Raw genomic sequence first — 20979 nt, 5'->3', positions numbered from 1 at the left:
GACACATTTTCTGGCTGTGAATTATTCCACTTGCATGGCAGTGTGCGAATGTTGGGGTGTTAAAAATTCTGGAGGCGCTGGGTATCGATCCCAGTACCTCTCGCATGATAAGCGAGCGCTCTACCATCTGAGCTACGCCCCCTGCTGACGAACCGCGCTACATACAGCCATATCAATGACACAGACCCTTGCACTCCCATTATTCCGCTGACAAACACTACTCTCAATGTGTCCGTGAGGGTGTCTTTCAGGTTTCCTGCATTCTGTATCGAATCGTAGTTGGCCAAAATCAAAGTGGCACGCACGACGTCGAAAATAGCGTTCGGCCAACGCTCTGAGGTAGACGAACGTGTTGTCCACTCTCTAGACTTCATTGAGGTTAGGCCGTTATACCTAAGGCAGATTTGCACTCGATGACACCTCGACAACAGCCGGTCCTCACATTTACGTCTTGCTCTCCTTACGTCAGTATACGAGTCTGTGACGCTGGCTTTGCAACATCTTGCGTGCCTTTAGGCTCGCCGCGACCAACACTTACCACGCACTGACCACAAAACATGGAGGCGCCGGGGCTTGAACCCGGGACCTTTCACATGCAAAGCGAACGCTCTACCAACTTAGCTACGCCCCCAAGCACAACCAAGCTGCGCTGTTCTCCGTTCTTTGCTACTCTTATGTGCACGGACACGATGGTTGGTTGGTTTGCAGGGGTGAAGGGACCAGAGTACAAAGGCGCGGACACGTTCACATACGCAAGAGTTCCAAGTAGTTTCGATGCTCTGGTATTACGACTGCAAATTCCGTCCGTTTTTAACGTCTTAAATTGAAGGGACAGTCACAAGTTGCTCCGTTTTCACTCCATGTCGACAATCACACAGCACCTGAGGTAACAAGCACATCTGAAGACCCATTGTGCACTCGACTGTTCATGCCAACTCACTGCCTCGCACTTTACTACTGTGTACCACTCTTGTCGTCCAACTGCAAAAGACTGGGCCACAACAACTTTCCGCGTCTCCATTGCACTGCGCAAACTACGAAACGCTCCCCAAACATGGCACTCACCCACGCAGACGACTTTTCCGACTTTACACGACGCTCACGCAACGGTCACGCTAGTGACAGCCTTATTTAGAGCTTGACGTCGCACACAAGCGAATGAGCACATTTCGCCTACGACTTAGGCCGCCCTCCTAGTGTGGCTGTTCGGTGTCTGCAGGCAGCGAGGGGCTGCAAGCTTCCTGTGTTCGCGCCTATGTCACCTCTGCTTGCTTGTCAGAGACAGAGTATCGCAAAACATACAAGTCACTCCATGAATTGATTGCTACGGCATCTGTCATCAGCAGTCACAACTAGCAACACCAGTAGCAGCCGACTGCACGTCAAGAATTGGAATGTGCAGTGGGATTTTTGTGAATTCGGCGCAAGGCTGATCTTTGCGACATAGGTTTGAGAATCTTATGGGAACACTTGTACTGTTTCTAAATTATGTGTAGTGGTGGGAGGAGGGTGCTTCGTGCGCATTACAGCACGCTTGCCAATTGTGGCTGCTAATCGTTGGCTCGTATCTGCCTTGACACATTTTCTGGCTGTGAATTATTCCACTTGCATGGCAGTGTGCGCATGTTGGGGTGTTAAAAATTCTGGAGGCGCTGGGTATCGATCCCAGTACCTCTCGCATGCTAAGCGAGCGCTCTACCATCTGAGCTACGCCCCCTGCTGACGAACCGCGCTACATACAGCCATATCAATGACACAGACCCTTGCACTCCCATTATTCCGCTGACAAACACTACTCTCAATGTGTCCGTGAGGGTGTCTTTCAGGTTTCCTGCATTCTGTATCGAATCGTAGTTGGCCAAAATCAAAGTGGCACGCACGACGTCGAAAATAGCGTTCGGCCAACGCTCTGAGGTAGACGAACGTGTTGTCCACTCTCTAGACTTCATTGAGGTTAGGCCGTTATACCTAAGGCAGATTTGCACTCGATGACACCTCGACAACAGCCGGTCCTCACATTTACGTCTTGCTCTCCTTACGTCAGTATACGAGTCTGTGACGCTGGCTTTGCAACATCTTGCGTGCCTTTAGGCTCGCCGCGACCAACACTTACCACGCACTGACCACAAAACATGGAGGCGCCGGGGCTTGAACCCGGGACCTTTCACATGCAAAGCGAACGCTCTACCAACTTAGCTACGCCCCCAAGCACAACCAAGCTGCGCTGTTCTCCGTTCTTTGCTACTCTTATGTGCACGGACACGATGGTTGGTTGGTTTGCAGGGGTGAAGGGACCAGAGTACAAAGGCGCGGACACGTTCACATACGCAAGAGTTCCAAGTAGTTTCGATGCTCTGGTATTACGACTGCAAATTCCGTCCGTTTTTAACGTCTTAAATTGAAGGGACAGTCACAAGTTGCTCCGTTTTCACTCCATGTCGACAATCACACAGCACCTGAGGTAACAAGCACATCTGAAGACCCATTGTGCACTCGACTGTTCATGCCAACTCACTGCCTCGCACTTTACTACTGTGTACCACTCTTGTCGTCCAACTGCAAAAGACTGGGCCACAACAACTTTCCGCGTCTCCATTGCACTGCGCAAACTACGAAACGCTCCCCAAACATGGCACTCACCCACGCAGACGACTTTTCCGACTTTACACGACGCTCACGCAACGCTCACGCTAGTGACAGCCTTATTTAGAGCTTGACGTCGCACACAAGCGAATGAGCACATTTCGCCTACGACTTAGGCCGCCCTCCTAGTGTGGCTGTTCGGTGTCTGCAGGCAGCGAGGGGCTGCAAGCTTCCTGTGTTCGCGCCTATGTCACCTCTGCTTGCTTGTCAGAGACAGAGTATCGCAAAACATACAAGTCACTCCATGAATTGATTGCTACGGCATCTGTCATCAGCAGTCACAACTAGCAACACCAGTAGCAGCCGACTGCACGTCAAGAATTGGAATGTGCAGTGGGATTTTTGTGAATTCGGCGCAAGGCTGATCTTTGCGACATAGGTTTGAGAATCTTATGGGAACACTTGTACTGTTTCTAAATTATGTGTAGTGGTGGGAGGAGGGTGCTTCGTGCGCATTACAGCACGCTTGCCAATTGTGGCTGCTAATCGTTGGCTCGTATCTGCCTTGACACATTTTCTGGCTGTGAATTATTCCACTTGCATGGCAGTGTGCGAATGTTGGGGTGTTAAAAATTCTGGAGGCGCTGGGTATCGATCCCAGTACCTCTCGCATGATAAGCGAGCGCTCTACCATCTGAGCTACGCCCCCTGCTGACGAACCGCGCTACATACAGCCATATCAATGACACAGACCCTTGCACTCCCATTATTCCGCTGACAAACACTACTCTCAATGTGTCCGTGAGGGTGTCTTTCAGGTTTCCTGCATTCTGTATCGAATCGTAGTTGGCCAAAATCAAAGTGGCACGCACGACGTCGAAAATAGCGTTCGGCCAACGCTCTGAGGTAGACGAACGTGTTGTCCACTCTCTAGACTTCATTGAGGTTAGGCCGTTATACCTAAGGCAGATTTGCACTCGATGACACCTCGACAACAGCCGGTCCTCACATTTACGTCTTGCTCTCCTTACGTCAGTATACGAGTCTGTGACGCTGGCTTTGCAACATCTTGCGTGCCTTTAGGCTCGCCGCGACCAACACTTACCACGCACTGACCACAAAACATGGAGGCGCCGGGGCTTGAACCCGGGACCTTTCACATGCAAAGCGAACGCTCTACCAACTTAGCTACGCCCCCAAGCACAACCAAGCTGCGCTGTTCTCCGTTCTTTGCTACTCTTATGTGCACGGACACGATGGTTGGTTGGTTTGCAGGGGTGAAGGGACCAGAGTACAAAGGCGCGGACACGTTCACATACGCAAGAGTTCCAAGTAGTTTCGATGCTCTGGTATTACGACTGCAAATTCCGTCCGTTTTTAACGTCTTAAATTGAAGGGACAGTCACAAGTTGCTCCGTTTTCACTCCATGTCGACAATCACACAGCACCTGAGGTAACAAGCACATCTGAAGACCCATTGTGCACTCGACTGTTCATGCCAACTCACTGCCTCGCACTTTACTACTGTGTACCACTCTTGTCGTCCAACTGCAAAAGACTGGGCCACAACAACTTTCCGCGTCTCCATTGCACTGCGCAAACTACGAAACGCTCCCCAAACATGGCACTCACCCACGCAGACGACTTTTCCGACTTTACACGACGCTCACGCAACGCTCACGCTAGTGACAGCCTTATTTAGAGCTTGACGTCGCACACAAGCGAATGAGCACATTTCGCCTACGACTTAGGCCGCCCTCCTAGTGTGGCTGTTCGGTGTCTGCAGGCAGCGAGGGGCTGCAAGCTTCCTGTGTTCGCGCCTATGTCACCTCTGCTTGCTTGTCAGAGACAGAGTATCGCAAAACATACAAGTCACTCCATGAATTGATTGCTACGGCATCTGTCATCAGCAGTCACAACTAGCAACACCAGTAGCAGCCGACTGCACGTCAAGAATTGGAATGTGCAGTGGGATTTTTGTGAATTCGGCGCAAGGCTGATCTTTGCGACATAGGTTTGAGAATCTTATGGGAACACTTGTACTGTTTCTAAATTATGTGTAGTGGTGGGAGGAGGGTGCTTCGTGCGCATTACAGCACGCTTGCCAATTGTGGCTGCTAATCGTTGGCTCGTATCTGCCTTGACACATTTTCTGGCTGTGAATTATTCCACTTGCATGGCAGTGTGCGAATGTTGGGGTGTTAAAAATTCTGGAGGCGCTGGGTATCGATCCCAGTACCTCTCGCATGATAAGCGAGCGCTCTACCATCTGAGCTACGCCCCCTGCTGACGAACCGCGCTACATACAGCCATATCAATGACACAGACCCTTGCACTCCCATTATTCCGCTGACAAACACTACTCTCAATGTGTCCGTGAGGGTGTCTTTCAGGTTTCCTGCATTCTGTATCGAATCGTAGTTGGCCAAAATCAAAGTGGCACGCACGACGTCGAAAATAGCGTTCGGCCAACGCTCTGAGGTAGACGAACGTGTTGTCCACTCTCTAGACTTCATTGAGGTTAGGCCGTTATACCTAAGGCAGATTTGCACTCGATGACACCTCGACAACAGCCGGTCCTCACATTTACGTCTTGCTCTCCTTACGTCAGTATACGAGTCTGTGACGCTGGCTTTGCAACATCTTGCGTGCCTTTAGGCTCGCCGCGACCAACACTTACCACGCACTGACCACAAAACATGGAGGCGCCGGGGCTTGAACCCGGGACCTTTCACATGCAAAGCGAACGCTCTACCAACTTAGCTACGCCCCCAAGCACAACCAAGCTGCGCTGTTCTCCGTTCTTTGCTACTCTTATGTGCACGGACACGATGGTTGGTTGGTTTGCAGGGGTGAAGGGACCAGAGTACAAAGGCGCGGACACGTTCACATACGCAAGAGTTCCAAGTAGTTTCGATGCTCTGGTATTACGACTGCAAATTCCGTCCGTTTTTAACGTCTTAAATTGAAGGGACAGTCACAAGTTGCTCCGTTTTCACTCCATGTCGACAATCACACAGCACCTGAGGTAACAAGCACATCTGAAGACCCATTGTGCACTCGACTGTTCATGCCAACTCACTGCCTCGCACTTTACTACTGTGTACCACTCTTGTCGTCCAACTGCAAAAGACTGGGCCACAACAACTTTCCGCGTCTCCATTGCACTGCGCAAACTACGAAACGCTCCCCAAACATGGCACTCACCCACGCAGACGACTTTTCCGACTTTACACGACGCTCACGCAACGCTCACGCTAGTGACAGCCTTATTTAGAGCTTGACGTCGCACACAAGCGAATGAGCACATTTCGCCTACGACTTAGGCCGCCCTCCTAGTGTGGCTGTTCGGTGTCTGCAGGCAGCGAGGGGCTGCAAGCTTCCTGTGTTCGCGCCTATGTCACCTCTGCTTGCTTGTCAGAGACAGAGTATCGCAAAACATACAAGTCACTCCATGAATTGATTGCTACGGCATCTGTCATCAGCAGTCACAACTAGCAACACCAGTAGCAGCCGACTGCACGTCAAGAATTGGAATGTGCAGTGGGATTTTTGTGAATTCGGCGCAAGGCTGATCTTTGCGACATAGGTTTGAGAATCTTATGGGAACACTTGTACTGTTTCTAAATTATGTGTAGTGGTGGGAGGAGGGTGCTTCGTGCGCATTACAGCACGCTTGCCAATTGTGGCTGCTAATCGTTGGCTCGTATCTGCCTTGACACATTTTCTGGCTGTGAATTATTCCACTTGCATGGCAGTGTGCGAATGTTGGGGTGTTAAAAATTCTGGAGGCGCTGGGTATCGATCCCAGTACCTCTCGCATGATAAGCGAGCGCTCTACCATCTGAGCTACGCCCCCTGCTGACGAACCGCGCTACATACAGCCATATCAATGACACAGACCCTTGCACTCCCATTATTCCGCTGACAAACACTACTCTCAATGTGTCCGTGAGGGTGTCTTTCAGGTTTCCTGCATTCTGTATCGAATCGTAGTTGGCCAAAATCAAAGTGGCACGCACGACGTCGAAAATAGCGTTCGGCCAACGCTCTGAGGTAGACGAACGTGTTGTCCACTCTCTAGACTTCATTGAGGTTAGGCCGTTATACCTAAGGCAGATTTGCACTCGATGACACCTCGACAACAGCCGGTCCTCACATTTACGTCTTGCTCTCCTTACGTCAGTATACGAGTCTGTGACGCTGGCTTTGCAACATCTTGCGTGCCTTTAGGCTCGCCGCGACCAACACTTACCACGCACTGACCACAAAACATGGAGGCGCCGGGGCTTGAACCCGGGACCTTTCACATGCAAAGCGAACGCTCTACCAACTTAGCTACGCCCCCAAGCACAACCAAGCTGCGCTGTTCTCCGTTCTTTGCTACTCTTATGTGCACGGACACGATGGTTGGTTGGTTTGCAGGGGTGAAGGGACCAGAGTACAAAGGCGCGGACACGTTCACATACGCAAGAGTTCCAAGTAGTTTCGATGCTCTGGTATTACGACTGCAAATTCCGTCCGTTTTTAACGTCTTAAATTGAAGGGACAGTCACAAGTTGCTCCGTTTTCACTCCATGTCGACAATCACACAGCACCTGAGGTAACAAGCACATCTGAAGACCCATTGTGCACTCGACTGTTCATGCCAACTCACTGCCTCGCACTTTACTACTGTGTACCACTCTTGTCGTCCAACTGCAAAAGACTGGGCCACAACAACTTTCCGCGTCTCCATTGCACTGCGCAAACTACGAAACGCTCCCCAAACATGGCACTCACCCACGCAGACGACTTTTCCGACTTTACACGACGCTCACGCAACGCTCACGCTAGTGACAGCCTTATTTAGAGCTTGACGTCGCACACAAGCGAATGAGCACATTTCGCCTACGACTTAGGCCGCCCTCCTAGTGTGGCTGTTCGGTGTCTGCAGGCAGCGAGGGGCTGCAAGCTTCCTGTGTTCGCGCCTATGTCACCTCTGCTTGCTTGTCAGAGACAGAGTATCGCAAAACATACAAGTCACTCCATGAATTGATTGCTACGGCATCTGTCATCAGCAGTCACAACTAGCAACACCAGTAGCAGCCGACTGCACGTCAAGAATTGGAATGTGCAGTGGGATTTTTGTGAATTCGGCGCAAGGCTGATCTTTGCGACATAGGTTTGAGAATCTTATGGGAACACTTGTACTGTTTCTAAATTATGTGTAGTGGTGGGAGGAGGGTGCTTCGTGCGCATTACAGCACGCTTGCCAATTGTGGCTGCTAATCGTTGGCTCGTATCTGCCTTGACACATTTTCTGGCTGTGAATTATTCCACTTGCATGGCAGTGTGCGCATGTTGGGGTGTTAAAAATTCTGGAGGCGCTGGGTATCGATCCCAGTACCTCTCGCATGCTAAGCGAGCGCTCTACCATCTGAGCTACGCCCCCTGCTGACGAACCGCGCTACATACAGCCATATCAATGACACAGACCCTTGCACTCCCATTATTCCGCTGACAAACACTACTCTCAATGTGTCCGTGAGGGTGTCTTTCAGGTTTCCTGCATTCTGTATCGAATCGTAGTTGGCCAAAATCAAAGTGGCACGCACGACGTCGAAAATAGCGTTCGGCCAACGCTCTGAGGTAGACGAACGTGTTGTCCACTCTCTAGACTTCATTGAGGTTAGGCCGTTATACCTAAGGCAGATTTGCACTCGATGACACCTCGACAACAGCCGGTCCTCACATTTACGTCTTGCTCTCCTTACGTCAGTATACGAGTCTGTGACGCTGGCTTTGCAACATCTTGCGTGCCTTTAGGCTCGCCGCGACCAACACTTACCACGCACTGACCACAAAACATGGAGGCGCCGGGGCTTGAACCCGGGACCTTTCACATGCAAAGCGAACGCTCTACCAACTTAGCTACGCCCCCAAGCACAACCAAGCTGCGCTGTTCTCCGTTCTTTGCTACTCTTATGTGCACGGACACGATGGTTGGTTGGTTTGCAGGGGTGAAGGGACCAGAGTACAAAGGCGCGGACACGTTCACATACGCAAGAGTTCCAAGTAGTTTCGATGCTCTGGTATTACGACTGCAAATTCCGTCCGTTTTTAACGTCTTAAATTGAAGGGACAGTCACAAGTTGCTCCGTTTTCACTCCATGTCGACAATCACACAGCACCTGAGGTAACAAGCACATCTGAAGACCCATTGTGCACTCGACTGTTCATGCCAACTCACTGCCTCGCACTTTACTACTGTGTACCACTCTTGTCGTCCAACTGCAAAAGACTGGGCCACAACAACTTTCCGCGTCTCCATTGCACTGCGCAAACTACGAAACGCTCCCCAAACATGGCACTCACCCACGCAGACGACTTTTCCGACTTTACACGACGCTCACGCAACGCTCACGCTAGTGACAGCCTTATTTAGAGCTTGACGTCGCACACAAGCGAATGAGCACATTTCGCCTACGACTTAGGCCGCCCTCCTAGTGTGGCTGTTCGGTGTCTGCAGGCAGCGAGGGGCTGCAAGCTTCCTGTGTTCGCGCCTATGTCACCTCTGCTTGCTTGTCAGAGACAGAGTATCGCAAAACATACAAGTCACTCCATGAATTGATTGCTACGGCATCTGTCATCAGCAGTCACAACTAGCAACACCAGTAGCAGCCGACTGCACGTCAAGAATTGGAATGTGCAGTGGGATTTTTGTGAATTCGGCGCAAGGCTGATCTTTGCGACATAGGTTTGAGAATCTTATGGGAACACTTGTACTGTTTCTAAATTATGTGTAGTGGTGGGAGGAGGGTGCTTCGTGCGCATTACAGCACGCTTGCCAATTGTGGCTGCTAATCGTTGGCTCGTATCTGCCTTGACACATTTTCTGGCTGTGAATTATTCCACTTGCATGGCAGTGTGCGCATGTTGGGGTGTTAAAAATTCTGGAGGCGCTGGGTATCGATCCCAGTACCTCTCGCATGCTAAGCGAGCGCTCTACCATCTGAGCTACGCCCCCTGCTGACGAACCGCGCTACATACAGCCATATCAATGACACAGACCCTTGCACTCCCATTATTCCGCTGACAAACACTACTCTCAATGTGTCCGTGAGGGTGTCTTTCAGGTTTCCTGCATTCTGTATCGAATCGTAGTTGGCCAAAATCAAAGTGGCACGCACGACGTCGAAAATAGCGTTCGGCCAACGCTCTGAGGTAGACGAACGTGTTGTCCACTCTCTAGACTTCATTGAGGTTAGGCCGTTATACCTAAGGCAGATTTGCACTCGATGACACCTCGACAACAGCCGGTCCTCACATTTACGTCTTGCTCTCCTTACGTCAGTATACGAGTCTGTGACGCTGGCTTTGCAACATCTTGCGTGCCTTTAGGCTCGCCGCGACCAACACTTACCACGCACTGACCACAAAACATGGAGGCGCCGGGGCTTGAACCCGGGACCTTTCACATGCAAAGCGAACGCTCTACCAACTTAGCTACGCCCCCAAGCACAACCAAGCTGCGCTGTTCTCCGTTCTTTGCTACTCTTATGTGCACGGACACGATGGTTGGTTGGTTTGCAGGGGTGAAGGGACCAGAGTACAAAGGCGCGGACACGTTCACATACGCAAGAGTTCCAAGTAGTTTCGATGCTCTGGTATTACGACTGCAAATTCCGTCCGTTTTTAACGTCTTAAATTGAAGGGACAGTCACAAGTTGCTCCGTTTTCACTCCATGTCGACAATCACACAGCACCTGAGGTAACAAGCACATCTGAAGACCCATTGTGCACTCGACTGTTCATGCCAACTCACTGCCTCGCACTTTACTACTGTGTACCACTCTTGTCGTCCAACTGCAAAAGACTGGGCCACAACAACTTTCCGCGTCTCCATTGCACTGCGCAAACTACGAAACGCTCCCCAAACATGGCACTCACCCACGCAGACGACTTTTCCGACTTTACACGACGCTCACGCAACGCTCACGCTAGTGACAGCCTTATTTAGAGCTTGACGTCGCACACAAGCGAATGAGCACATTTCGCCTACGACTTAGGCCGCCCTCCTAGTGTGGCTGTTCGGTGTCTGCAGGCAGCGAGGGGCTGCAAGCTTCCTGTGTTCGCGCCTATGTCACCTCTGCTTGCTTGTCAGAGACAGAGTATCGCAAAACATACAAGTCACTCCATGAATTGATTGCTACGGCATCTGTCATCAGCAGTCACAACTAGCAACACCAGTAGCAGCCGACTGCACGTCAAGAATTGGAATGTGCAGTGGGATTTTTGTGAATTCGGCGCAAGGCTGATCTTTGCGACATAGGTTTGAGAATCTTATGGGAACACTTGTACTGTTTCTAAATTATGTGTAGTGGTGGGAGGAGGGTGCTTCGTGCGCATTACAGCACGCTTGCCAATTGTGGCTGCTAATCGTTGGCTCGTATCTGCCTTGACACATTTTCTGGCTGTGAATTATTCCACTTGCATGGCAGTGTGCGCATGTTGGGGTGTTAAAAATTCTGGAGGCGCTGGGTATCGATCCCAGTACCTCTCGCATGCTAAGCGAGCGCTCTACCATCTGAGCTACGCCCCCTGCTGACGAACCGCGCTACATACAGCCATATCAATGACACAGACCCTTGCACTCCCATTATTCCGCTGACAAACACTACTCTCAATGTGTCCGTGAGGGTGTCTTTCAGGTTTCCTGCATTCTGTATCGAATCGTAGTTGGCCAAAATCAAAGTGGCACGCACGACGTCGAAAATAGCGTTCGGCCAACGCTCTGAGGTAGACGAACGTGTTGTCCACTCTCTAGACTTCATTGAGGTTAGGCCGTTATACCTAAGGCAGATTTGCACTCGATGACACCTCGACAACAGCCGGTCCTCACATTTACGTCTTGCTCTCCTTACGTCAGTATACGAGTCTGTGACGCTGGCTTTGCAACATCTTGCGTGCCTTTAGGCTCGCCGCGACCAACACTTACCACGCACTGACCACAAAACATGGAGGCGCCGGGGCTTGAACCCGGGACCTTTCACATGCAAAGCGAACGCTCTACCAACTTAGCTACGCCCCCAAGCACAACCAAGCTGCGCTGTTCTCCGTTCTTTGCTACTCTTATGTGCACGGACACGATGGTTGGTTGGTTTGCAGGGGTGAAGGGACCAGAGTACAAAGGCGCGGACACGTTCACATACGCAAGAGTTCCAAGTAGTTTCGATGCTCTGGTATTACGACTGCAAATTCCGTCCGTTTTTAACGTCTTAAATTGAAGGGACAGTCACAAGTTGCTCCGTTTTCACTCCATGTCGACAATCACACAGCACCTGAGGTAACAAGCACATCTGAAGACCCATTGTGCACTCGACTGTTCATGCCAACTCACTGCCTCGCACTTTACTACTGTGTACCACTCTTGTCGTCCAACTGCAAAAGACTGGGCCACAACAACTTTCCGCGTCTCCATTGCACTGCGCAAACTACGAAACGCTCCCCAAACATGGCACTCACCCACGCAGACGACTTTTCCGACTTTACACGACGCTCACGCAACGCTCACGCTAGTGACAGCCTTATTTAGAGCTTGACGTCGCACACAAGCGAATGAGCACATTTCGCCTACGACTTAGGCCGCCCTCCTAGTGTGGCTGTTCGGTGTCTGCAGGCAGCGAGGGGCTGCAAGCTTCCTGTGTTCGCGCCTATGTCACCTCTGCTTGCTTGTCAGAGACAGAGTATCGCAAAACATACAAGTCACTCCATGAATTGATTGCTACGGCATCTGTCATCAGCAGTCACAACTAGCAACACCAGTAGCAGCCGACTGCACGTCAAGAATTGGAATGTGCAGTGGGATTTTTGTGAATTCGGCGCAAGGCTGATCTTTGCGACATAGGTTTGAGAATCTTATGGGAACACTTGTACTGTTTCTAAATTATGTGTAGTGGTGGGAGGAGGGTGCTTCGTGCGCATTACAGCACGCTTGCCAATTGTGGCTGCTAATCGTTGGCTCGTATCTGCCTTGACACATTTTCTGGCTGTGAATTATTCCACTTGCATGGCAGTGTGCGCATGTTGGGGTGTTAAAAATTCTGGAGGCGCTGGGTATCGATCCCAGTACCTCTCGCATGCTAAGCGAGCGCTCTACCATCTGAGCTACGCCCCCTGCTGACGAACCGCGCTACATACAGCCATATCAATGACACAGACCCTTGCACTCCCATTATTCCGCTGACAAACACTACTCTCAATGTGTCCGTGAGGGTGTCTTTCAGGTTTCCTGCATTCTGTATCGAATCGTAGTTGGCCAAAATCAAAGTGGCACGCACGACGTCGAAAATAGCGTTCGGCCAACGCTCTGAGGTAGACGAACGTGTTGTCCACTCTCTAGACTTCATTGAGGTTAGGCCGTTATACCTAAGGCAGATTTGCACTCGATGACACCTCGACAACAGCCGGTCCTCACATTTACGTCTTGCTCTCCTTACGTCAGTATACGAGTCTGTGACGCTGGCTTTGCAACATCTTGCGTGCCTTTAGGCTCGCCGCGACCAACACTTACCACGCACTGACCACAAAACATGGAGGCGCCGGGGCTTGAACCCGGGACCTTTCACATGCAAAGCGAACGCTCTACCAACTGAGCTACGCCCCCAAGCACAACCAAGCTGCGCTGTTCTCCGTTCTTTGCTACTCTTATGTGCACGGACACGATGGTTGGTTGGTTTGCAGGGGTGAAGGGACCAGAGTACAAAGGCGCGGACACGTTCACATACGCAAGAGTTCCAAGTAGTTTCGATGCTCTGGTATTACGACTGCAAATTCCGTCCGTTTTTAACGTCTTAAATTGAAGGGACAGTCACAAGTTGCTCCGTTTTCACTCCATGTCGACAATCACACAGCACCTGAGGTAACAAGCACATCTGAAGACCCATTGTGCACTCGACTGTTCATGCCAACTCACTGCCTCGCACTTTACTACTGTGTACCACTCTTGTCGTCCAACTGCAAAAGACTGGGCCACAACAACTTTCCGCGTCTCCATTGCACTGCGCAAACTACGAAACGCTCCCCAAACATGGCACTCACCCACGCAGACGACTTTTCCGACTTTACACGACGCTCACGCAACGCTCACGCTAGTGACAGCCTTATTTAGAGCTTGACGTCGCACACAAGCGAATGAGCACATTTCGCCTACGACTTAGGCCGCCCTCCTAGTGTGGCTGTTCGGTGTCTGCAGGCAGCGAGGGGCTGCAAGCTTCCTGTGTTCGCGCCTATGTCACCTCTGCTTGCTTGTCAGAGACAGAGTATCGCAAAACATACAAGTCACTCCATGAATTGATTGCTACGGCATCTGTCATCAGCAGTCACAACTAGCAACACCAGTAGCAGCCGACTGCACGTCAAGAATTGGAATGTGCAGTGGGATTTTTGTGAATTCGGCGCAAGGCTGATCTTTGCGACATAGGTTTGAGAATCTTATGGGAACACTTGTACTGTTTCTAAATTATGTGTAGTGGTGGGAGGAGGGTGCTTCGTGCGCATTACAGCACGCTTGCCAATTGTGGCTGCTAATCGTTGGCTCGTATCTGCCTTGACACATTTTCTGGCTGTGAATTATTCCACTTGCATGGCAGTGTGCGCATGTTGGGGTGTTAAAAATTCTGGAGGCGCTGGGTATCGATCCCAGTACCTCTCGCATGCTAAGCGAGCGCTCTACCATCTGAGCTACGCCCCCTGCTGACGAACCGCGCTACATACAGCCATATCAATGACACAGACCCTTGCACTCCCATTATTCCGCTGACAAACACTACTCTCAATGTGTCCGTGAGGGTGTCTTTCAGGTTTCCTGCATTCTGTATCGAATCGTAGTTGGCCAAAATCAAAGTGGCACGCACGACGTCGAAAATAGCGTTCGGCCAACGCTCTGAGGTAGACGAACGTGTTGTCCACTCTCTAGACTTCATTGAGGTTAGGCCGTTATACCTAAGGCAGATTTGCACTCGATGACACCTCGACAACAGCCGGTCCTCACATTTACGTCTTGCTCTCCTTACGTCAGTATACGAGTCTGTGACGCTGGCTTTGAAACATCTTGCGTGCCTTTAGGCTCGCCGCGACCAACACTTACCACGCACTGACCACAAAACATGGAGGCGCCGGGGCTTGAACCCGGGACCTTTCACATGCAAAGCGAACGCTCTACCAACTGAGCTACGCCCCCAAGCACAACCAAGCTGCTCTGTTCTCCGTTCTTTGCTACTCTTATGTGCACGGACACGATGGTTGGTTGGTTTGCAGGGGTGAAGGGACCAGAGTACAAAGGCGCGGACACGTTCACATACGCAAGAGTTCCAAGTAGTTTCGATGCTCTGGTATTACGACTGCAAATTCCGTCCGTTTTTAACGTCTTAAATTGAAGGGACAGTCACAAGTTGTTCCGTTTTCACTCCATGTCGACAATCACACAGCACCTGAGGTAACAAGCACATCTGAAGACCCATTGTGCACTCGACTGTTCATGCCAACTCACTGCCTCGCACTTTACTACTGTGTACCACTCTTGTCGTCCAACTGCAAAAGACTGGGCCACAACAACTTTCCGCGTCTCCATTGCACTGCGCAAACTACGAAACGCTCCCCAAACATGGCACTCACCCACGCAGACGACTTTTCCGACTTTACACGACGCTCACGCAACGCTCACGCTAGTGACAGCCTTATTTAGAGCTTGACGTCGCACACAAGCGAATGAGCACATTTCGCCTACGACTTAGGCCGCCCTCCTAGTGTGGCTGTTCGGTGTCTGCAGGCAGCGAGGGGCTGCAAGCTTCCTGTGTTCGCGCCTATGTCACCTCTGCTTGCTTGTCAGAGACAGAGTATCGCAAAACATACAAGTCACTCCATGAATTGATTGCTACGGCATCTGTCATCAGCAGTCACAACTAGCAACACCAGTAGCAGCCGACTGCACGTCAAGAATTGGAATGTGCAGTGGGATTTTTGTGAATTCGGCGCAAGGCTGATCTTTGCGACATAGGTTTGAGAATCTTATGGGAACACTTGTACTGTTTCTAAATTATGTGTAGTGGTGGGAGGAGGGTGCTTCGTGCGCATTACAGCACGCTTGCCAATTGTGGCTGCTAATCGTTGGCTCGTATCTGCCTTGACACATTTTCTGGCTGTGAATTATTCCACTTGCATGGCAGTGTGCGAATGTTGGGGTGTTAAAAATTCTGGAGGCGCTGGGTATCGATCCCAGTACCTCTCGCATGATAAGCGAGCGCTCTACCATCTGAGCTACGCCCCCTGCTGACGAACCGCGCTACATACAGCCATATCAATGACACAGACCCTTGCACTCCCATTATTCCGCTGACAAACACTACTCTCAATGTGTCCGTGAGGGTGTCTTTCAGGTTTCCTGCATTCTGTATCGAATCGTAGTTGGCCAAAATCAAAGTGGCACGCACGACGTCGAAAATAGCGTTCGGCCAACGCTCTGAGGTAGACGAACGTGTTGTCCACTCTCTAGACTTCATTGAGGTTAGGCCGTTATACCTAAGGCAGATTTGCACTCGATGACACCTCGACAACAGCCGGTCCTCACATTTACGTCTTGCTCTCCTTACGTCAGTATACGAGTCTGTGACGCTGGCTTTGCAACATCTTGCGTGCCTTTAGGCTCGCCGCGACCAACACTTACCACGCACTGACCACAAAACATGGAGGCGCCGGGGCTTGAACCCGGGACCTTTCACATGCAAAGCGAACGCTCTACCAACTTAGCTACGCCCCCAAGCACAACCAAGCTGCGCTGTTCTCCGTTCTTTGCTACTCTTATGTGCACGGACACGATGGTTGGTTGGTTTGCAGGGGTGAAGGGACCAGAGTACAAAGGCGCGGACACGTTCACATACGCAAGAGTTCCAAGTAGTTTCGATGCTCTGGTATTACGACTGCAAATTCCGTCCGTTTTTAACGTCTTAAATTGAAGGGACAGTCACAAGTTGCTCCGTTTTCACTCCATGTCGACAATCACACAGCACCTGAGGTAACAAGCACATCTGAAGACCCATTGTGCACTCGACTGTTCATGCCAACTCACTGCCTCGCACTTTACTACTGTGTACCACTCTTGTCGTCCAACTGCAAAAGACTGGGCCACAACAACTTTCCGCGTCTCCATTGCACTGCGCAAACTACGAAACGCTCCCCAAACATGGCACTCACCCACGCAGACGACTTTTCCGACTTTACACGACGCTCACGCAACGCTCACGCTAGTGACAGCCTTATTTAGAGCTTGACGTCGCACACAAGCGAATGAGCACATTTCGCCTACGACTTAGGCCGCCCTCCTAGTGTGGCTGTTCGGTGTCTGCAGGCAGCGAGGGGCTGCAAGCTTCCTGTGTTCGCGCCTATGTCACCTCTGCTTGCTTGTCAGAGACAGAGTATCGCAAAACATACAAGTCACTCCATGAATTGATTGCTACGGCATCTGTCATCAGCAGTCACAACTAGCAACACCAGTAGCAGCCGACTGCACGTCAAGAATTGGAATGTGCAGTGGGATTTTTGTGAATTCGGCGCAAGGCTGATCTTTGCGACATAGGTTTGAGAATCTTATGGGAACACTTGTACTGTTTCTAAATTATGTGTAGTGGTGGGAGGAGGGTGCTTCGTGCGCATTACAGCACGCTTGCCAATTGTGGCTGCTAATCGTTGGCTCGTATCTGCCTTGACACATTTTCTGGCTGTGAATTATTCCACTTGCATGGCAGTGTGCGCATGTTGGGGTGTTAAAAATTCTGGAGGCGCTGGGTATCGATCCCAGTACCTCTCGCATGCTAAGCGAGCGCTCTACCATCTGAGCTACGCCCCCTGCTGACGAACCGCGCTACATACAGCCATATCAATGACACAGACCCTTGCACTCCCATTATTCCGCTGACAAACACTACTCTCAATGTGTCCGTGAGGGTGTCTTTCAGGTTTCCTGCATTCTGTATCGAATCGTAGTTGGCCAAAATCAAAGTGGCACGCACGACGTCGAAAATAGCGTTCGGCCAACGCTCTGAGGTAGACGAACGTGTTGTCCACTCTCTAGACTTCATTGAGGTTAGGCCGTTATACCTAAGGCAGATTTGCACTCGATGACACCTCGACAACAGCCGGTCCTCACATTTACGTCTTGCTCTCCTTACGTCAGTATACGAGTCTGTGACGCTGGCTTTGCAACATCTTGCGTGCCTTTAGGCTCGCCGCGACCAACACTTACCACGCACTGACCACAAAACATGGAGGCGCCGGGGCTTGAACCCGGGACCTTTCACATGCAAAGCGAACGCTCTACCAACTGAGCTACGCCCCCAAGCACAACCAAGCTGCTCTGTTCTCCGTTCTTTGCTACTCTTATGTGCACGGACACGATGGTTGGTTGGTTTGCAGGGGTGAAGGGACCAGAGTACAAAGGCGCGGACACGTTCACATACGCAAGAGTTCCAAGTAGTTTCGATGCTCTGGTATTACGACTGCAAATTCCGTCCGTTTTTAACGTCTTAAATTGAAGGGACAGTCACAAGTTGCTCCGTTTTCACTCCATGTCGACAATCACACAGCACCTGAGGTAACAAGCACATCTGAAGACCCATTGTGCACTCGACTGTTCATGCCAACTCACTGCCTCGCACTTTACTACTGTGTACCACTCTTGTCGTCCAACTGCAAAAGACTGGGCCACAACAACTTTCCGCGTCTCCATTGCACTGCGCAAACTACGAAACGCTCCCCAAACATGGCACTCACCCACGCAGACGACTTTTCCGACTTTACACGACGCTCACGCAACGCTCACGCTAGTGACAGCCTTATTTAGAGCTTGACGTCGCACACAAGCGAATGAGCACATTTCGCCTACGACTTAGGCCGCCCTCCTAGTGTGGCTGTTCGGTGTCTGCAGGCAGCGAGGGGCTGCAAGCTTCCTGTGTTCGCGCCTATGTCACCTCTGCTTGCTTGTCAGAGACAGAGTATCGCAAAACATACAAGTCACTCCATGAATTGATTGCTACGGCATCTGTCATCAGCAGTCACAACTAGCAACACCAGTAGCAGCCGACTGCACGTCAAGAATTGGAATGTGCAGTGGGATTTTTGTGAATTCGGCGCAAGGCTGATCTTTGCGACATAGGTTTGAGAATCTTATGGGAACACTTGTACTGTTTCTAAATTATGTGTAGTGGTGGGAGGAGGGTGCTTCGTGCGCATTACAGCACGCTTGCCAATTGTGGCTGCTAATCGTTGGCTCGTATCTGCCTTGACACATTTTCTGGCTGTGAATTATTCCACTTGCATGGCAGTGTGCGCATGTTGGGGTGTTAAAAATTCTGGAGGCGCTGGGTATCGATCCCAGTACCTCTCGCATGCTAAGCGAGCGCTCTACCATCTGAGCTACGCCCCCTGCTGACGAACCGCGCTACATACAGCCATATCAATGACACAGACCCTTGCACTCCCATTATTCCGCTGACAAACACTACTCTCAATGTGTCCGTGAGGGTGTCTTTCAGGTTTCCTGCATTCTGTATCGAATCGTAGTTGGCCAAAATCAAAGTGGCACGCACGACGTCGAAAATAGCGTTCGGCCAACGCTCTGAGGTAGACGAACGTGTTGTCCACTCTCTAGACTTCATTGAGGTTAGGCCGTTATACCTAAGGCAGATTTGCACTCGATGACACCTCGACAACAGCCGGTCCTCACATTTACGTCTTGCTCTCCTTACGTCAGTATACGAGTCTGTGACGCTGGCTTTGCAACATCTTGCGTGCCTTTAGGCTCGCCGCGACCAACACTTACCACGCACTGACCACAAAACATGGAGGCGCCGGGGCTTGAACCCGGGACCTTTCACATGCAAAGCGAACGCTCTACCAACTGAGCTACGCCCCCAAGCACAACCAAGCTGCGCTGTTCTCCGTTCTTTGCTACTCTTATGTGCACGGACACGATGGTTGGTTGGTTTGCAGGGGTGAAGGGACCAGAGTACAAAGGCGCGGACACGTTCACATACGCAAGAGTTCCAAGTAGTTTCGATGCTCTGGTATTACGACTGCAAATTCCGTCCGTTTTTAACGTCTTAAATTGAAGGGACAGTCACAAGTTGCTCCGTTTTCACTCCATGTCGACAATCACACAGCACCTGAGGTAACAAGCACATCTGAAGACCCATTGTGCACTCGACTGTTCATGCCAACTCACTGCCTCGCACTTTACTACTGTGTACCACTCTTGTCGTCCAACTGCAAAAGACTGGGCCACAACAACTTTCCGCGTCTCCATTGCACTGCGCAAACTACGAAACGCTCCCCAAACATGGCACTCACCCACGCAGACGACTTTTCCGACTTTACACGACGCTCACGCAACGCTCACGCTAGTGACAGCCTTATTTAGAGCTTGACGTCGCACACAAGCGAATGAGCACATTTCGCCTACGACTTAGGCCGCCCTCCTAGTGTGGCTGTTCGGTGTCTGCAGGCAGCGAGGGGCTGCAAGCTTCCTGTGTTCGCGCCTATGTCACCTCTGCTTGCTTGTCAGAGACAGAGTATCGCAAAACATACAAGTCACTCCATGAATTGATTGCTACGGCATCTGTCATCAGCAGTCACAACTAGCAACACCAGTAGCAGCCGACTGCACGTCAAGAATTGGAATGTGCAGTGGGATTTTTGTGAATTCGGCGCAAGGCTGATCTTTGCGACATAGGTTTGAGAATCTTATGGGAACACTTGTACTGTTTCTAAATTATGTGTAGTGGTGGGAGGAGGGTGCTTCGTGCGCATTACAGCACGCTTGCCAATTGTGGCTGCTAATCGTTGGCTCGTATCTGCCTTGACACATTTTCTGGCTGTGAATTATTCCACTTGCATGGCAGTGTGCGAATGTTGGGGTGTTAAAAATTCTGGAGGCGCTGGGTATCGATCCCAGTACCTCTCGCATGATAAGCGAGCGCTCTACCATCTGAGCTACGCCCCCTGCTGACGAACCGCGCTACATACAGCCATATCAATGACACAGACCCTTGCACTCCCATTATTCCGCTGACAAACACTACTCTCAATGTGTCCGTGAGGGTGTCTTTCAGGTTTCCTGCATTCTGTATCGAATCGTAGTTGGCCAAAATCAAAGTGGCACGCACGACGTCGAAAATAGCGTTCGGCCAACGCTCTGAGGTAGACGAACGTGTTGTCCACTCTCTAGACTTCATTGAGGTTAGGCCGTTATACCTAAGGCAGATTTGCACTCGATGACACCTCGACAACAGCCGGTCCTCACATTTACGTCTTGCTCTCCTTACGTCAGTATACGAGTCTGTGACGCTGGCTTTGCAACATCTT

General features: G+C 50.9%; 27 non-coding genes across 27 annotated transcripts; all 27 read right to left on the bottom strand.

Annotated features, from left to right (window-relative positions):
- Window positions 1-69: 69 nt before the first annotated feature.
- Window positions 70-142, bottom strand: Trnad-auc. Its single transcript has one exon. It is a non-coding gene; the product is annotated as a tRNA-Asp (tRNA).
- A 416-nt stretch (window positions 143-558) lies between these two features.
- On the bottom strand, window positions 559-631 carry Trnaa-ugc. The gene has a single exon. It is a non-coding gene; the product is annotated as a tRNA-Ala (tRNA).
- A 1013-nt stretch (window positions 632-1644) lies between these two features.
- Window positions 1645-1717, bottom strand: Trnaa-agc. The gene has a single exon. It is a non-coding gene; the product is annotated as a tRNA-Ala (tRNA).
- A 416-nt stretch (window positions 1718-2133) lies between these two features.
- Trnaa-ugc lies at window positions 2134-2206 on the bottom strand. The gene has a single exon. It is a non-coding gene; the product is annotated as a tRNA-Ala (tRNA).
- A 1013-nt stretch (window positions 2207-3219) lies between these two features.
- Window positions 3220-3292, bottom strand: Trnad-auc. The gene has a single exon. It is a non-coding gene; the product is annotated as a tRNA-Asp (tRNA).
- A 416-nt stretch (window positions 3293-3708) lies between these two features.
- On the bottom strand, window positions 3709-3781 carry Trnaa-ugc. Its single transcript has one exon. It is a non-coding gene; the product is annotated as a tRNA-Ala (tRNA).
- A 1013-nt stretch (window positions 3782-4794) lies between these two features.
- Trnad-auc lies at window positions 4795-4867 on the bottom strand. Its single transcript has one exon. It is a non-coding gene; the product is annotated as a tRNA-Asp (tRNA).
- A 416-nt stretch (window positions 4868-5283) lies between these two features.
- Window positions 5284-5356, bottom strand: Trnaa-ugc. The gene has a single exon. It is a non-coding gene; the product is annotated as a tRNA-Ala (tRNA).
- A 1013-nt stretch (window positions 5357-6369) lies between these two features.
- Trnad-auc lies at window positions 6370-6442 on the bottom strand. The gene has a single exon. It is a non-coding gene; the product is annotated as a tRNA-Asp (tRNA).
- Window positions 6443-6858: 416 nt separating this feature from the next.
- On the bottom strand, window positions 6859-6931 carry Trnaa-ugc. Its single transcript has one exon. It is a non-coding gene; the product is annotated as a tRNA-Ala (tRNA).
- Window positions 6932-7944: 1013 nt separating this feature from the next.
- Trnaa-agc lies at window positions 7945-8017 on the bottom strand. Its single transcript has one exon. It is a non-coding gene; the product is annotated as a tRNA-Ala (tRNA).
- A 416-nt stretch (window positions 8018-8433) lies between these two features.
- Window positions 8434-8506, bottom strand: Trnaa-ugc. The gene has a single exon. It is a non-coding gene; the product is annotated as a tRNA-Ala (tRNA).
- Window positions 8507-9519: 1013 nt separating this feature from the next.
- On the bottom strand, window positions 9520-9592 carry Trnaa-agc. Its single transcript has one exon. It is a non-coding gene; the product is annotated as a tRNA-Ala (tRNA).
- A 416-nt stretch (window positions 9593-10008) lies between these two features.
- Window positions 10009-10081, bottom strand: Trnaa-ugc. Its single transcript has one exon. It is a non-coding gene; the product is annotated as a tRNA-Ala (tRNA).
- Window positions 10082-11094: 1013 nt separating this feature from the next.
- On the bottom strand, window positions 11095-11167 carry Trnaa-agc. Its single transcript has one exon. It is a non-coding gene; the product is annotated as a tRNA-Ala (tRNA).
- A 416-nt stretch (window positions 11168-11583) lies between these two features.
- On the bottom strand, window positions 11584-11656 carry Trnaa-ugc. The gene has a single exon. It is a non-coding gene; the product is annotated as a tRNA-Ala (tRNA).
- Window positions 11657-12669: 1013 nt separating this feature from the next.
- Window positions 12670-12742, bottom strand: Trnaa-agc. Its single transcript has one exon. It is a non-coding gene; the product is annotated as a tRNA-Ala (tRNA).
- A 416-nt stretch (window positions 12743-13158) lies between these two features.
- Trnaa-ugc lies at window positions 13159-13231 on the bottom strand. Its single transcript has one exon. It is a non-coding gene; the product is annotated as a tRNA-Ala (tRNA).
- Window positions 13232-14244: 1013 nt separating this feature from the next.
- On the bottom strand, window positions 14245-14317 carry Trnaa-agc. The gene has a single exon. It is a non-coding gene; the product is annotated as a tRNA-Ala (tRNA).
- A 416-nt stretch (window positions 14318-14733) lies between these two features.
- Trnaa-ugc lies at window positions 14734-14806 on the bottom strand. Its single transcript has one exon. It is a non-coding gene; the product is annotated as a tRNA-Ala (tRNA).
- Window positions 14807-15819: 1013 nt separating this feature from the next.
- Window positions 15820-15892, bottom strand: Trnad-auc. Its single transcript has one exon. It is a non-coding gene; the product is annotated as a tRNA-Asp (tRNA).
- A 416-nt stretch (window positions 15893-16308) lies between these two features.
- Window positions 16309-16381, bottom strand: Trnaa-ugc. The gene has a single exon. It is a non-coding gene; the product is annotated as a tRNA-Ala (tRNA).
- A 1013-nt stretch (window positions 16382-17394) lies between these two features.
- Trnaa-agc lies at window positions 17395-17467 on the bottom strand. The gene has a single exon. It is a non-coding gene; the product is annotated as a tRNA-Ala (tRNA).
- Window positions 17468-17883: 416 nt separating this feature from the next.
- On the bottom strand, window positions 17884-17956 carry Trnaa-ugc. The gene has a single exon. It is a non-coding gene; the product is annotated as a tRNA-Ala (tRNA).
- A 1013-nt stretch (window positions 17957-18969) lies between these two features.
- Window positions 18970-19042, bottom strand: Trnaa-agc. The gene has a single exon. It is a non-coding gene; the product is annotated as a tRNA-Ala (tRNA).
- Window positions 19043-19458: 416 nt separating this feature from the next.
- Trnaa-ugc lies at window positions 19459-19531 on the bottom strand. The gene has a single exon. It is a non-coding gene; the product is annotated as a tRNA-Ala (tRNA).
- Window positions 19532-20544: 1013 nt separating this feature from the next.
- Trnad-auc lies at window positions 20545-20617 on the bottom strand. The gene has a single exon. It is a non-coding gene; the product is annotated as a tRNA-Asp (tRNA).
- Window positions 20618-20979: the final 362 nt, after the last annotated feature.

This window comes from Schistocerca piceifrons, chromosome 9 (genome assembly GCF_021461385.2).
Source record: "Schistocerca piceifrons isolate TAMUIC-IGC-003096 chromosome 9, iqSchPice1.1, whole genome shotgun sequence".
Taxonomy (NCBI): Eukaryota; Metazoa; Arthropoda; class Insecta; order Orthoptera; family Acrididae; genus Schistocerca; species Schistocerca piceifrons.
This window is presented reverse-complemented; position numbering and strand designations above follow the sequence as displayed.